Here is a 15,984-nt window from a genome sequence, read left to right as displayed (position 1 = left end):
TGATCTTCCTGCTTCAGTCTCCCAAGCGCTAGAATTACAGGCATGCTCCACTCTGCTAACTCTACTATCCCAGAAACCAATGATGAAAGGAAAAGAGAGAGTCCAGCAAGAAGCATCAGCCCACAGGTTGGCAGGGGGAGAAAGTTTAGTAGCCCTAGATGTATTGCTTGCAGGAGGAACCAAGGTGCCAAACACAGCTGTGTTGGGAACACAGCAGCAACACAGCCACTGGGAGGACACTGAGGTGCTGGTGACTGTCTGTGGGTAGTAGGCACAGTGACAACCGACTCACAACATGGAGGTCAGGAAAGGAATGGCTTGTCCCACCGGGTAACTTTTCTTTAAGGAAAGCAGACTTGTGTACCATTTTCTCTTACAGTTTCAGAGTGAGTTAACAGTCCCTAAAATTTATCCATGAATGCTGGGGAAGTCGTAATAGGCCTGTAAAGCTTCAGAGACAGTCTCAATCACTTCGCAAGTGCTAGATTTTGAAAAGATTTATGCACCGTGAGTGAGGAGCAGATGAGATAATGCCATGTCCCCCCGGCCAGGGTCCTTACACTGGCTGGCTCCGGGGTTTCACTTGCCATAAAGGTTGCTCTGTTAAGTCAGGATCCATGTCACTGTCCTCTTTTAAAGAGGCTGTGAAGTGTGGCTCATCTGTGTAATTACAGGAGATTAACTCCCTCCAGGAGAATCTTTATGAGCTGCCTCCCACTCTGTGTCACTAGCACAGGGAAGCAAAATGCATTGTCCCGGGTATTCGTCCCTGCTTTTCCAGGAGGACCTGGGGGTGCTCCTGCTCCCTCCCCTGCTCAGCCATTCCTAGGCCTCTGGTCCAGGCCGTCTGAGCATCAGTAAAGCACACAGGCCTCCTGGTGCACATCACAGCCTCAACAGGGGACTGTTCAGCCACTAGGACAATGATGGCAGTGCCCACACTTGCAAGTCAAGAGCAACATGCACAGCGAGGCACTGCCTCTGACTCACTGTGCACCTCCAAACTCTGCCCCTGACAGGCTGGAGGGAGCCGTTGGCCCCTCTGCCTCCAGCTGTAGACAGAGCCAAGGGGCCTCCCGAGGACCACAGGAGGAGGCTACTGGGGGTCCTGATGAGAATGGCCTAGAGAGAAAGCTGGCATACCCTGTGTCACCTGCTTTGGTGTTTGTGCCTCTGGCCCCTCGGGCATCAATTTGTCCCGACCTAAACACATCAAGTCAGAAAATAAGGAGACAGACGAGGCCTCAGGGTGGAGTCCATCCAGGCCTCACTTTCAGGTGACAAAAGTGAGGCAAAGAAGCAAAGAAACTTGTCCAAAGTCTCTGAGGTGGGAGACAGCCAGGACAGGGTGGAACTCAGGGTCCCTGATTCCTAATCTAGAAAGTTCCCCAACCTGCATGGAGGCCCGAGTGTAAGCTCCTTGAAGACCAGCATGGGGTTATTCATGTCTGAGGCCTCTAGCTTGAGCTCACTGCTTCAAAGATGCTTAAGAAAAATGTGAAGGAAGAAGTAGGAGTTAGTAAGGCATCAGCTGTCTGTACTGTCACAACAGGCAAACTTATTCAACTCTCACGAAATGTCAAGTGAAATCAGAGAGGGTAAGTAACAAACTAAGCTACAAATGTTGCCTGTCAAATTCTGCAGTTTATTCCCACTTTGCCATGATGCCAAACTCAACCAGAAAACCAGAATCAAAGCTAGTCAGGAACATCAGTCACAGATATCATACCAAAACTTAAGCAAGTCTGTAGCCATATCTCATGGGGACAAGAGGAGTGGTGGGGAGAAAAGATAACAAGAAAAAGCACAACTGCTGGAGTTACAAACCAGCCCTCACTAGCTGTGTGACCTTGGGCAAGTTACTTGACCTCTCTGAGCCTTGATTGTCTTCCACAGGAAATGAGCATGCTAACTGAGACTACCTGGGTCATAGGAGGATTAAATGAGTAACTTTTTGTAAAGCATTTCAAATGGTACCTGGCAAATAACAAACCAACACGAACTTTGGCTACATAAGTAAAGTAACATTGCTGTTTTTGTTTCTAGATGGTTCAGCCATGACTGCAGTGGGGAAACAGCAACACTTACATCTACTTCTGGTGATCTCTGCAGGATGTGGAAAACTTCCACTCCAGAGCAGACCAGGCCGTCACAGCACACAGAGGCTTTGCCACTCCAAGCTTCAGTCACTGGCTTCATTTACTAAAACCTTCATGTCTAGGTAGCACACTCCTAGTGTACACGTGCTTCTGAATCTAACCCCAATCCTACAAGACGGGCAGGGACCCAGATACAAACCAGGAAACTGAGGGTCAAGCAGCAGGTGGGGTGACTGGGCCCAGGCTGGAGAGCTGTTAGACCACCACTCGGATCTGCTAGGACCTGCACCTGACACAGAGGCTGTACCCTCAGGCCTGGCTCACCAAATTGCCTGCTGGGCAATTCTTTTCATTTTTTTTCCTTGTATATTTCACTATATTTTCATTACGAATCATCCTTGAAAAGTATGTACACACACAAACGTACATTTTAGCCAAGCGCCGGTGGCTCACGTCTGTAATCCTACTCAGGATGCAAGAGATCAGGAGAATCATGGCTCAAAGACAGCCCTGAGTGAATAGTTTCTAAGACCCTATCTCAAAAATACCCAACACAAAAAGGGCTGGCACAGTGGCTCAAGTGGTAGAGTACCTGCCTAGCAAGCATGAGGTCCTGAGTTCAAATTCCAGTACCACACACACACACACACACACACAGACGCACCGTACATTTTCAACTATTTCATCAGCTTAAAAATAAAATGGTTACCTTGGAAACCCCAGATATTCCTATGTTTTAGATAATAGCATATATGCTTATTTCTATAAAAAATGCAGACATTCACCCAAATCTGCAATACAGACAGAAAGGCCTCCTGGTCACACCATACTGCAGAAAAACTCTACCCTGGGATGGCAGCGCCGTCCTATCCCTGTGTTGTCCAGTGCTGTAGCCACTGGCCACACGTGGCCACTGAAATGTGCCTAGTGCAAGTGAGGAACTGAATTGTAACTTTATTTAATTTTTAATAGCCACATGATAAGCACACAAAATATTTTAACAAGGGTAGGTACTTTTTTCTTTCCTCTTAATACTACATCATGGCTGTCTTCCCATGTCACTACATACTGTGTGACTTTACTACTGGGATTGGTGGTTTAGCTATTCCCCATAGGGGATACTATGTTTTATTTAGTCATTCTCCTACAGGTGGATATTTAGTAAGTTTCCAGCTTTTTGTTACTGTGAAGAACGAGCACATCTGTGGGTCTCGGGGACCACACGACAGGTTTTGCAGAGTGCCTTCTGACAAATGGAGCTGCTGGCCTCACTCTGTGACTCTAACACCCACCCCCATGGCAGCCCCAAAATAGCACTGCAGGAAAAGGGAGGGAGGGGGACGATTATGGCTCTGGAGGATAAGCAGCCACAAGACCGTGTCACTGGAGGCTTTGGAGCCACAGGAGTTGTGGCATCAAGATTCTTCCTCCATTCACTTAGAGCAGAAGAAAATGCTCTGAGGACACCTGCACATCTTTGGTTTTTTTGGAGGTACTGGGGTTTGAACTCAGGGCCTCACACTTGCTAGGCAGGTAGGCAGGTGCTCCATCACTTGAGCCACTGTGCCAGTGACATGAGCACTTCTTAATCCCCAGAACCTGTGAATATTACCTTACGTGGGTCTTGAGAGCAGGCGCTTAGCCTGGGTTATCCAGGTGGGCCCTACGTGCAATCACACTAATACACTCACTGCTTGGCCTTGGGCCACTCTGAACTGCAATTTCTATATCTGAAAAATGGAAACAGGGTGAGTTTCCTTGGAGAGTAGCTGGGAATAGCAGAAAGGTTGGCAAGTGGTGCCTGGCATGGTGCCTGGCATTATACAGGTCACTGGCCAGGTAGAAGCGGAGGCTCAGAGCTAAGCAGCAGAGACAGGCTGGTGTCACCACTTCCTCTGGGACCCTTGGCAGGTGACTCCAGATTGGGCTGAAGGTTGGGTGAGAGGATTCAAGAAAGGCACACAGTAAGTGCCTGATAAATGCTACTTACTGTTTATTCTTATTTCCACCATCACCACCCCACCTCATTAGTGTGTTGGAACTGATAGAACAAAATACCACAGCCTGCATGGCTTTCACAACAGAAATGTACTTTCTCATGGTTCTGGAGGCTGGAAATCCAAGATCAAGGTGTCAGCAGGGTTGTTTTCTTCTGAGGTCTGTCCTTGGTGTACAGATGGCCTCCTTCTCCCTATATCTTTCCTCTGTGACCTCCTATCCTTGTGCCTCCATGTGCCCAAATGGCCTCTTCTTATAAGGACACTGGTCAGATTGGATTATGGCCACCCTGGCGTCTCATTTCCACTTAGTCACCTCTTTCAATCGCATTGGGAGGTACTGGAGGTAAAGGACAGAACATCTGGATTTGGAAGGTGACCCATTCAGGCCATCTCCACCTCCACGCACCACCACTGTCATCACAGAAAGCTCGAAGTGTCTCTGAGCTAAAGAAATTAGAGTTCTGGTCTGGATTTCCTTCTGAGGGACAATGCTATTCATATTGTTCTTCAGAAGTGAGTTAAGTAGGTGGATTCAGGTACTGAAGGGTTTTTTCTTCAGCTCTGCGGACAGCTGGGGTCCTGGGCCCCTGCAGCACTGTGATGGCTAACAAGGTCCCTGGGGACTCACTGACCTGGCTCTTGAGACACACCTCACACTGTTTCTTGGAAAAGCTCTGTACCCAGGACCTAGGATGTGCTGCTTGGAGAAAAAAAGACTACAGTCTCGTTTTCTCCTCCAGCAGCTCCGGGCAGGGCATGGGGATGGGGACCTAGCCCTGCCTCCTGGGTCACTAAGAGAAGAAGACAGCGCACTTACTGGAAAATGCAAATGAATTCCACTAAGACTCCAACCCTTCACTCTGAAAAGGGAAGTAGAATCAAGGCATAAGAACTTAAAATAAAGAAGTGGGTGGCTTGCAATGACTCTGAGGCTTCCAGGAAAAAGCCGCTCTGAGCATAAATAACAAACTAAAAGCAACGGATCCCCAGGGTGATGTGACCTCCTGGGGCAGGAGAAGCCAGTTCCCTGGGGAACAGGACACGACACCCTCCAGAGCCTGAACATAGCCACAAAGACCCACTGGTTTCCTGCCTCGGCAGGACTGAGACACTGATCATCATTTAACTGGACCTGTCCATCCGCTAACTGCAGCTGCTTACTGGGTGCCCACTAGGCAGCAGGCACTTGCCATGTACACCTCAGTGTTTTAAAAAGGGCAGAGGGCAAAAAAAAATAAAAAGGACAGAGGGCGTGGTGACTTGTAACGAAGTAGTATGTACTCACACTCACTGAGTCAAGATGTGCCCTGCATTTTGTAGGGCGTGTAGCACTCAGACCTCACAAACACGTTTTCTGACTCTCACGACCATCAGGAGTAAGGTGCTATTACCATTCCCTGTGCACAGAGAAGGACTTGGAGGTGTCCCATGCTTAGGAGACAGGTGCTAAGACAAGAACCTGACAGTACAGGGCTCACAACATTCATGTCATTCTGTCACTTCAATGCCTTTGAAGACTCCCCAAGTCCCATCCTCACACCTTCACCTCCTTCCCCTCTGCACACCAACTCACTGCTCTTCCCTGCCCCAAGACCTTTATACATGCTGCATGAAATATCCCCCACTCAATTTTCCACAATCAAACCCATGCACTCTTTATCATCCATACTTTGGTTGCTCAAAGAAGCCCTCCTTTCCCCTCACCCCTTCACTAGTTCCCATCTCCCTGAAATGACAGCCTCCCTCCCCACCTTTATAGCTTTATCAAAATCCAACTCAACAAATATCTATAGAATTATTTGTCACCACTTTTTCAAGGCCAATAAGGTCAGGCACACTATTTCTGTCTTGTTCTCAAATGCATTTGCAGGACTTACCACAGCAGAGTGTAAGCAGGTGGTCCCAGGTCCTCTCCTAAATGGGGAATGTGCCAGCTACACATGAGGCAGTACTGCTGGGCCACCCAGGAACCATGTAGCAAGGGTAAGCTCAAATGTCAGCCCCTAAAATTACATGGGATTCTGCCATATATAAACATGATGGTATTGAAATCGGACTAGCCCTGCTCAAATCCAGCTTCTATTAGCTGGGGACCTGCATGAGTTACTCACATGCTCAGAATTCCATTTTCTTCATTTGTCAAGTGAGTGGGATTCTTGTCTCAATGTTAAGATTAAAAATAAAATAACTTAGATAACGGCCTGGCACAGTATAGGGGCCCCAAAAGTTACAACTCGTGTAATATTTTTATACGCCCCGGTGATCTTCACAAAACCCTTCACAAAACTCCAAAAGATGGCCAAGGTATGGGGACACAGGAGCTCACACACATGGCTGGAGGGAAATTTGACTAGCGCTACCAAAATGACAAAGGCCATGCCCTCTGACCCAGCAATTCTACTTCTAGGAATTTTACTCCAGGCGTGTCACGTAGCTTAAGGCACAAGGGTTTTCACTGAAGCTTTTTTATGCAAGCAACAACAGGCTGGCAATAATGAGCTAAGTTGGGTGCTGGTAGCTCCTAAGTATAATCTTAGCTACTCAGGAGGTAGAGATCAGGAGGATCAAAGTTCAAAGCCAGCTGAAGCAAATAGTTTGTGAGACCCTATCTTGAAAATACCCAACCGCAAAAAAGGGCTAGTGGAGTGGTTCAAGTGGTAGAGCGCCTGCCTAGCAAGTGTGAAGCCCTGAGTTCAAACCCCAGTACCACAAAAAAAGAAAGGAAGAAAAGAATGAGTCAAATGTCTGAATGCTCACCACAGGGGGTTTGGGCTGCTCATATATACCATGGTCTCCCGCACACTGGAGTACTATGTAGCTCTAAAGCTTTCTTTTCTAAGAAAAGTGCCACGCAACAACAGGTCCTTTGCAGAGAGGCTCGTAAGAGAAGGCGGAACACAGAACCTCGAGTATGTTATGCTACTATCTATGTAAAACAGATGAGAAGAGCATTTGCATATCTCATTGCATATGTATAAAGTATCTCTGGAAGAACAAACCAAAAACTGATAACGGTACTGCTGGTTTCCCTCAGGACAAGCAGTTGCATGGCAGGGACACAGAGAGATGACCTCTCTACACGCCATCTGTACCTTCTGAATTTTGAAATGTGAAACTGAAATACTTATTGAAATAAGTAAAGACAACAACCATGGCTCCTACCTCATTCCCAACCTCTTCCCCAAAAAAGAAAGACCAAAAAAATGGTGATGTGATTTGCTCAAAGTCACTCAGTGCTTAGGACAAGGTCATGACTGAACTTGGTTTTGGATCCCAAGCCAGTGCTATCAGTTACACAGTCATCCATTCAACACCAACTGATCTATCCACCACAGGGACTGCCTTGTGTGTAGAGGCATGTGGACCAAGAAATACACCCCCTAGTGGAAGAGAAAATGAAAGCAAGAACTGAGTTCTTTCCCTTTTTGTGCACCGTGCATCACAGACTCACTGAACATGCAGTGTTTGACCATCACGGGGAGTGAGCAGACAGTGCACTTGCCTTCCTAAGCAGTGCCTTCTCAGTAGGACAGGCAGCCACTGCACAGTCCAGGCTGGTTTTTGCCATCTAGCAATACAAGCATAGTTTTGGCAGACCCGACTTCCCAAATTCAGATTTTTTTTTTTTTTGAGTCTTGCTAAGGCCCAGGCTTGCCTTGAACTCATGGTGATCCTTCTGCTCCCATCTCCTGAATGCTGGAATTACAGTCATACACCACTACACCATCACCTCCAGCTTCATTTTTTTGTTTTTTGTTTTGTTTTGTTTTATTTAATATGAAATCACCTGATTTGCAAGTGCTGGCAACTAATTCACCAAGCTGACTGGGCACTTATGGAACCAAACATAAGGTTTGTGGCCTTTATTTTTATCCCATCTATCACAGCTCTGACCCCAGCCTTCTCAGACCTTGGGCAAGTCACTTCACTTCTCTGGGACTCTGGACTTAGCTTAATGAAGGGTTTGGCTTAGTGCTGACCAGGGTTATCTGCAGGACTGTGTCAGCCCCCAGCTCTACACACTGGGCACCTCTGAGAGCCAAGGCAGGGGTTTAGACCCTAACAGCACAAATGAGGAACCAGCCTCAGCCAATGTTTTGACTCCTACTATAGCTCATCTGACTCACCTCTTTACTAAACCTCTCTGTCCTGTCTCACCCCCACTCATCTCTGATTCCTCCATGAAGGCACAGGTACCCCTGTGCACTTCATCACACCCAGATCACACTGCACAGAGACAGGATGAGCCAGCAGCACCCGAGCTATTGGCAGAGGGAACCCACAGAGTAGATAACCCTCCGAACCAACTCAGAAAATTGGGTATGGACTCCACGTACAGACGTGTGTGCATACACATGAGTCTACCGGATGGAAATTGGGTCAGATGGTTTCTCATTAATTGTCTACCATGGCTATTTTACTGTCATTATTATTGCTGATAAGAATAATATTAACTCTGGTTGTAATGGCAGGACTATACCAGGCCCCTATATGCATTTATTCTCTCAGTTTCCATCCTAAACCAATGAAGTTGGTGTTCTTACTCTCTTTTGCAGATGAAGAAACTGAGCGTGGAGATTTACTTGCTCAGAGACAGAGGCCTAGTAAGAGCGACCGGGAGTGAAATCCATGTGATTCCAGAGCCTCAGCTGTTTACACAGCATACACATCTGCCACACGTGGACCCCCTTCATTGCCCTTGGTGAGTGTGACCAAGAGCTTAGTACCTCATCCAGGCAGCACACTGTCCTCAAAGAAAGGTGGCTTTGTCCCTGCAGGCACTTACTTCTCAAGCTGAAGTCACTGCATGTATTCAACACCTGGCCAGGCCTGAGAGGATGGAAGCTCCTTAAAGAAAAGCCTTGTCTGTCTTATTCCCTGCTGTATTGTGATTCTGAGCACATAGAAAGCACCCAAGAAATATTTTTAAGTGATAGGATGAAAAGGGATTTTCCAAGCACCCAGGAAGAACAGACTTCTCATTTTGAGGAACCAGAAAAATTCTCACTGCTGACTGAACACAGGTCCCCCTACACATTATTGTTTGCAGGGACAAGGACCTAGATCACATGAGCAAGGAATCCTGGGTCAGGGTGCTTATCAATGGATACTACAAACAGCGGAACAGAAGTGTGGGCTTCAAGAGTAGAGCACGTTTATTTTGATTAAGGACCAACCTTCTAAACTCTTATGAGACAAAACCCCTAAAATACTCTTAGGGACAGATACCGACTCCTACAAACAAGAAAATCTCAGGGTCAAGTTGAGACCATGGAAAAGGCAGGACAGGAAGCATGAAACAACTTTCTCAGGGCTTCCCTGGAAACCAAATGCACACAGAAGAGTTTGGGAATCCAAATTTGGGCAACAATAAGTATTAGAGCAAGCTCAAGGGTTTATGTCTACCACAGTAGTCACTCGCCATCCACATGGCTCAAGACACTGCAATTTAGTTTTACCTAGAAGTAATTATATCATCACATCATCACTTGGACCCACAAACCACCCTGTAATCACCAGAAAAATCCCCTTCTTTGGTACAAGTGAAGCAAAATGGTGGGAAACACCACACACATCTTACTCATCTGTAAGCCCCACTTGAAGTATCAAGTTTCTTGGAGTGCAAATGGTTTGGGTGTGGCCCATAAATGCCATCCAGTATGATTGTGCAGCATCTACAGATGATAAGCCAAAAAGTCTAGACACAAGCGGTAGCTGAGATTCACCATTATGGAGCAATTACATTTCTGACACATAACCTATTTAAAACCTGGGGGATGAGAGAATGGTCAAACACTACCACCTGGCCACCAACTGGAGGTTCAGGTTTGGGGAAATAAGCTCTAGATTAAAATGTGCTATTCGTTAAAAATTAGCTTTTCATAAGAAAAGGAGTAAAAAAGGAAGGAAGGTTCTCCCCAGGTCATAGAGCCAGGGAGAGAGTGTTGAACAGAGGGTCTGAGCAGGGATGGACTATCCCAATACCATCATTTCCTGAAGGTCACAAGTGCAATTCAAGGCCACTTAACGCAGCCAGACACTTGCAGTTCCATTGTGTGCCAGGATCTGAGTGAAGGAACCATGGGAGACAAAGAATTAAGTACCTGCTCCCACGGAGCTCAGTGTCTCCCAGGAAATATCCAAAAGTAACACTATAATGTACCTTGACAGTTGAGACAAGATTGGGGCAGAAAGGTTAAGTCATATTCTAGACTTAGGAGGAAAAGCTAGTATAAGGTCAACTGAAAACTATGGCTTCTCCATTTCCTTGCCATGACTCTAAAGAATATGGGAATTGAAGAGGAAATTTTGAAAAGGAAAAAACAAGCTTTCATAGGTAAGAGGAGTACGCAAGGAGTACACAAGATCTTCTATGATAAAACAGGATCGGATAAAAATATCACATTTTAACAACAGTAAACCCCTACTACACTGGCCATAAAGATGAGCCAGTGTGGCTCATAACAGAAATAATAAGAAAAATAAAAGGGAGTGGGAAATCGGCCATGATCAATGAAAAAGGCAGGAAAGCCCAAAGAAGGGACAGCAAACTCAAGGTCTATAATTGCCAAGGTCAAGAACATGACCAAGGCTAAAGAGACAGGTAAGGACTGTGGCAAACTGAAGAGCATCCCCAGTCTTTTCGTTTTTAACAAAGAAAAGCAAGAAACCTGAGTTTGTATGTCAACTCTCCCAACTTTTTTTTCTCTCTTTCTTTCTTTTTTTTTTTTTTTTTGTGGCAGTACTAGAGTTTGAACTCAGGGCCTCACGTTTGCTAGGTAGGCGCTCTACCACTTGAGCCACTCCACCAGCCCTTCTCACAACTTTTAAAGACTGGAAAAAACTAATCTTTTTTTCATCAAAACACAATGCAAGTCAAATAAAACATGTCTAAGGCCAAAGTTCAGTACTGGGCATCCAGTTCAAGACCTTTGGTGTGAGTGAGTGGAGAAAAATGTTGGCAGGTCATCACTGCAAGGGCTAAAAGAAGAATCAAGAGAAATCGTGAAGGCTGCTGAGCTAGGCCTAAGAGAAAACAATTACAGTCCTGGGAAAAATTAAATAAAGCAACTGAACCAATAAAATGAAACTCCAGAGGCCTGGAGTATTATGATCACTGCTAACATCTATGCCCCACTTAGAGAACCTAAAGCGCTCTCTCTTAGGCTATCCCATTCAGTCCCCCAACAGCCCTTGCCCATGAGGAAGTATTATTACTACTCCTATTTATAAAAGACGAATTTTTGCTTCAGAGCATTTAAGCAAAATCCCTGGGGGTCCTCAGCTATTGCACCAGAACTTAAGTCTAAAACTTGGACTTTTCCAGAATCTCAAAGAGAACTCCAGGCTGCCTTTTTATTAGAGTATAACCTTTTTATTAGAGTATAGTCGTCCTCACACATTGGGGCTACAGTCCAGGACCCCCAGTGGATGACCAAAGCTGTGGGTAGTGGCAAACCCTATTATTCTATGCTTTTTCCTAAGTCTACATACCTATGATAAGGTTTAATTTGTTAAGTAAGCAAGACATTAACAATAATAAAACAGAGCAACTGTAATAAGTTTGCACTAAGGGCTCATTAGTAAGTAAAATAAGGTTTGTGTGAACACGAGCATTGCAATACAGCGACCATAGAACTGATAACCTTGACAGCTGTTAGGTGACCAACAGGCAGGTAGTACACACAGTGTGGGTACACAGGACACCCAAACAGAATGGAATGGAACAGTATGAGACTTCATTACACTGCTCAGAAGTGTGTGCAATTTAAAACTAATGAATTGTTTATTTCTGGGATTTCCCATTTAATTTTTTCGAACTATAGTTGATTGTGGCTAACTAAAACCAAGGAAAACGAAACCATCAGGTTCCTGATCTCAATTCTCCAACCTGTGTCATCCCCCAGGGGCCACTTAGGATCAAAATGTGGGCTCATTCAGTCAACAACTGTCTCTCTGAAAAACTGAAACTGGTCGTTGGTGGTGGGAGATCATCAGTGTTTTTTTGGTTTTTTTGCTTTTTAGGAGTTTTTTTTTTTTTGAGGCCTGAAAGGAATCTATTGTCCTGTTGGTGAAGAATTAAAAAAAAAAAAAAATTTATCTCAAACACCACAGAGGATTACCATGTTTACCCACTAATTTTGCCTCCAGATATTTTGCAAGGAAAACAGCCATGGGGGGCCCTCACCATGGGGGAGGCCAGCAGCAGCCAAATGTAGCTGTTCTCCAAATGACGGCAGCACACCATGTGGTCTCCCTTAGAGACATCTGGGGAATGATGCTGAATCTGTTCCAAAGAGCATTTAGAATTAAACGGCAAGCAGAGAAGGGTTTGCCCTGAGGACTTACGCAGCTGAGGTCGCTAGCAGGTTGTGACAGGGTGTAAGGCAGCTTAGTCAGGCTCATGCAAACACAGGGCAGAGCAAGTGGAAGGCTTCTGCCCCAATCCTGGGGAAGAAAACAAAAACTTGCAGCTAGCTATTATTTTTCTAGGATCCAATGAAATGGATGGATAGTACAGTTCCCTGAATGGCTGAAGGAGCCCAACACAGTCCCTTCCTTAATCCTTGTACCTGCAAGAAACCCATCTGCTGTGAGAGGTACCCTCCACAAAACACAGAACTCAGCAGTGCCAACAAGAAAGAACCATCAATGCTGGAAAAAGTTCTGCAACAAGCAGAGAAGTGAGAAACTGGGGTGATTGCTGATTTTGGGTAACCAGCGAAATTGAACCTGAGTACACATGTGTGTGAGACAGTCTTACTTGACACCTCAAAATTGAGAAGACAGAAGATGAATGAAAGCCCAGAAAGAGAAACATGAGTACATACACAATTTTATGGGAAGCAGAATTATACATAAAAGTAAATTCTACCAATAGTTAGGACTGGCTAGACGGTAGTAGCTCTTTACCAAACCTCTCCATAGGCCACAGTCAAAGAGGAAGAGCGATCTGGTGAGTTCCATCATTCTTGGGTAAGTGGGCCCTCCAGAGGCTGCCAGAGCCAGCTGAACCTGGTCATGAGCTCTGCTATTTAATGAAGCCAAGATATAATGATGTCATGTATTGTCTGCTATAGAAACACAATATCTTTAAGGGGGTGGGGGGGCAGAGACTGTCCTCTACACATTTGAAGAATACACACAAAAGGCTCTAAAATTCCAGAATATGTTACAGCTGAAAATATTGCAGTTGAAAAAAAAAAGTCAGCTTAAATTTAATAGACCGTTTAAATTCCTACTTGATGGTAATTAGAGAGCAAGCAGTATTTCTTTAAACGCTGCTAGACAGAACTTAATCCAATTTAGGTAATCACTAGCCTTTGCTTTTTTTTTTTTCCCCTCTCTCTTTTTCCCCTGCATGAAATCCAAGGATTGATCTACAAAGGCCATAAACTGGCAAGGCATAAGAAAAGAATATTTGAAAAGATTGGATGACTGTTACCTCAAAGGGCCAACTCCAATTAAAATGGAAACAGGTCTCACAAGCTCCCTAATTTATATGGACGGTAAGTTGGCACCCGTTCAGAGGACCAGAGGACGGTGGGGGACTTACTTCCCTACTTCTCCCCTCTGGGAACCTCATGCTGCATGTCAGTCACCGTGTCTTGTTCAGCAATGTGACAGCCACTCATTCCCAGGCCAATGCCTATACAAGATGCTCAGGACTGGACTCCTCCTTCTTCCTAGGGTTGTAACTACTGTCAGAGTTATCCAGACTGTCCCTGAGGCGCCACTGTTTCCCCACTTCCTATCCTCTCATTTTAGACTTCCCGCACTGCTCTGGCATTGACTTCCAACTCAGAAACTTCTACGTAAACTACTAGAACCTTCAAGGTTCTATATGAAAGGCCTTCATGGATAGATATAAAAATGTACTTGAGTCAGGCATGACTCAAGTCATGTCTATAACCTCAGCACTCAGGAGGCTGGGCAGAAGGATTAAAGTCTGAAGTCAGCCTAGGCTACCTATGGAAACCTGGTCTCAAAAAAAATAAAATAAAATTACTAGAAAGAACAAGTGGTTTAAGTTAATGGCTGTGTAACATTGGGAAAGGAGCAAACCTCTCTGAGCCTCTCTTTTCTTATCTTAAAATACAGGAAATATCTCCCTGTCCAGATTGTTGGGTGACTCAAATACCATTACCATAACTGGACCTGGCTCACAATAGTTGCTCAATAAATTAGTCAGCTCATTTAATTCTAACTGCATGAATTTCAAAGTAAACCTCAGATCCCCAGACCCTGCCGAAAATGTGAATTAACTCAAGTTGGTCTCTGATGCTCTGTCATTGCCTTATGTCATCTCTGCTTCCAGCTTCTTTCTTGGCTCCAGTGTGGCTTCCCTTATAAAACAGTACCTTCTGCTTTTCAAAGTACCACCCTGTCTATTACCAAAATCCACAGAATATTTTCCTTCCAAATTTCTGCAACTGAGATATTGATTCACACTGACTTGTTAGCCAGTGAGTATTGTATATAAGCATGGCCTTGAATTTGTATTTACATCCTAAACAGACACAGGCAACAGTCCTGTAAAGAGACCTTACAGGCTCTTTCAGAGAGACTCACACAATTCCTTAAATCAATCCTGTATTGGTCTAGCTCTATGAAAAATTTAAAAGGAAAACAGCAGCAATTCAAAAACAATTTCTGTGTATTTAACCTGGTACAAAGGCAGTATGAAAGGAATGATCACAGAGAAATAACCACATGCACTTCCACGACTCACTAGGATAGAGAAATCTGAAGAAAAAAAAAAAAGATGAAGGTTCAGGAAGCCTTACTGAGTTCAGTCCTCTACAGATAAATGTCTTAAATGTTGAACATACATGAAGTCACTAAGTAAACCAAAGATTATGATATTTAGGCCAGGACTGTCAGGATGAGGTTTTCAGGCAATTTTCTAAAGACAAGATTAGGGGCTTTTTCAATAATTGTGTCACTTTGTGACATTAAAAAGAAACACCAATGTAATGAACTATAAGATGATCTAATTGACAGCCAGGAAATCAAAGGGGAAGACATCTGCAGCCTACAATTTGAAACTCATTCTGACCTCCATCCCTATGTATGGGCCTGTAGACAAATTACTTATATCCTCCAAGCCTCAGTGTGCTCACCCACTCAGCGGGGATGTAATCATAGCTCCGTGAACATTCTAGTGAAGATCCTGTAACACTATCAGCCTCTTCGTGCAAAGTTTGACATAATAAGATCTCAAGAAGTGCTTTAATGTTTCCCTTTTTCAATATCAGAGGAACATTTCATAATGTTCAGAGAACATCATTGAAATAAATATCACCCCCATTGCAATAAATATACCCCCCATGGCCTCCTGGTCCTAAAAGAAATGAGGTCCCACCTTGAGAAACAGGCCAGACTAAAGGGATAGTTAGTCTGGACATCTTCCTTCACGTCAATGGTTCCAGCTGAGAAGCATCAATAAAACTCTAAAATGACAATGGCTGCGGTGGAAAAAGTGAAGACAACTTTGTGAGCTATCCAAGCATTGCCTGCCTGCTCTGCAAGGCTACCTTCTATAGAAACCACTCTGAACACCCCCCTAAATGGATTCTCGGGCTCAATAGTGCAACAAGAGAAGCTGACCAAGATTGCTGGAGTGGCTCAAGTGGTAGAGCACCTGTCTAACAAGCGTGAGACCCTGAGTTCAAACCCAATACCGCGAAAAAAAAAAAAAAGAGAGAGAGAGAGAAGCCGACCTGCCAGGTTCAGTGGAGAAGGAACCTCGTCAAGAGCTAAATTCAAAACGTGGCTAGGTTTCTGCAAGCTCCATTTCCCCTTCTGACTGGCTTGCATGCTTCATGCTATCAGTAACAGTGCCTTCCATCTCCGGAGCAAAGGAGCAATTTACCAGAGCTCAG

At 44.9% G+C, this 15,984-nt stretch overlaps 1 protein-coding gene across 9 annotated transcripts in view; it reads right to left on the bottom strand.

Moving 5' to 3' along the window:
* The window catches only part of Prr5l (proline rich 5 like), a 160,786-nt gene that overhangs the window by 59,118 nt on the left and 85,684 nt on the right, over positions 1–15,984 (bottom strand). The window contains exon 2 of one of the 9 annotated variants that reach the window (XM_074044616.1): positions 15,465–15,567. The exons of 7 other annotated variants lie outside the window; for them this stretch is intronic. The gene's annotated coding sequence lies outside the window, so the exon portion shown is untranslated. Of the gene's footprint in view, positions 1–15,464; positions 15,930–15,984 lie in introns of those variants that run through there. One more of the 9 variants, XM_074044617.1, reaches the window with a different exon arrangement.

This window comes from Castor canadensis, chromosome 1 (assembly GCF_047511655.1).
Source record: "Castor canadensis chromosome 1, mCasCan1.hap1v2, whole genome shotgun sequence".
Lineage (NCBI taxonomy): Eukaryota > Metazoa > Chordata > Mammalia > Rodentia > Castoridae > Castor > Castor canadensis.
The sequence above is the reverse complement of the archived record's forward strand: the minus strand, read 5'-3'. Positions and strand labels throughout refer to the sequence as shown.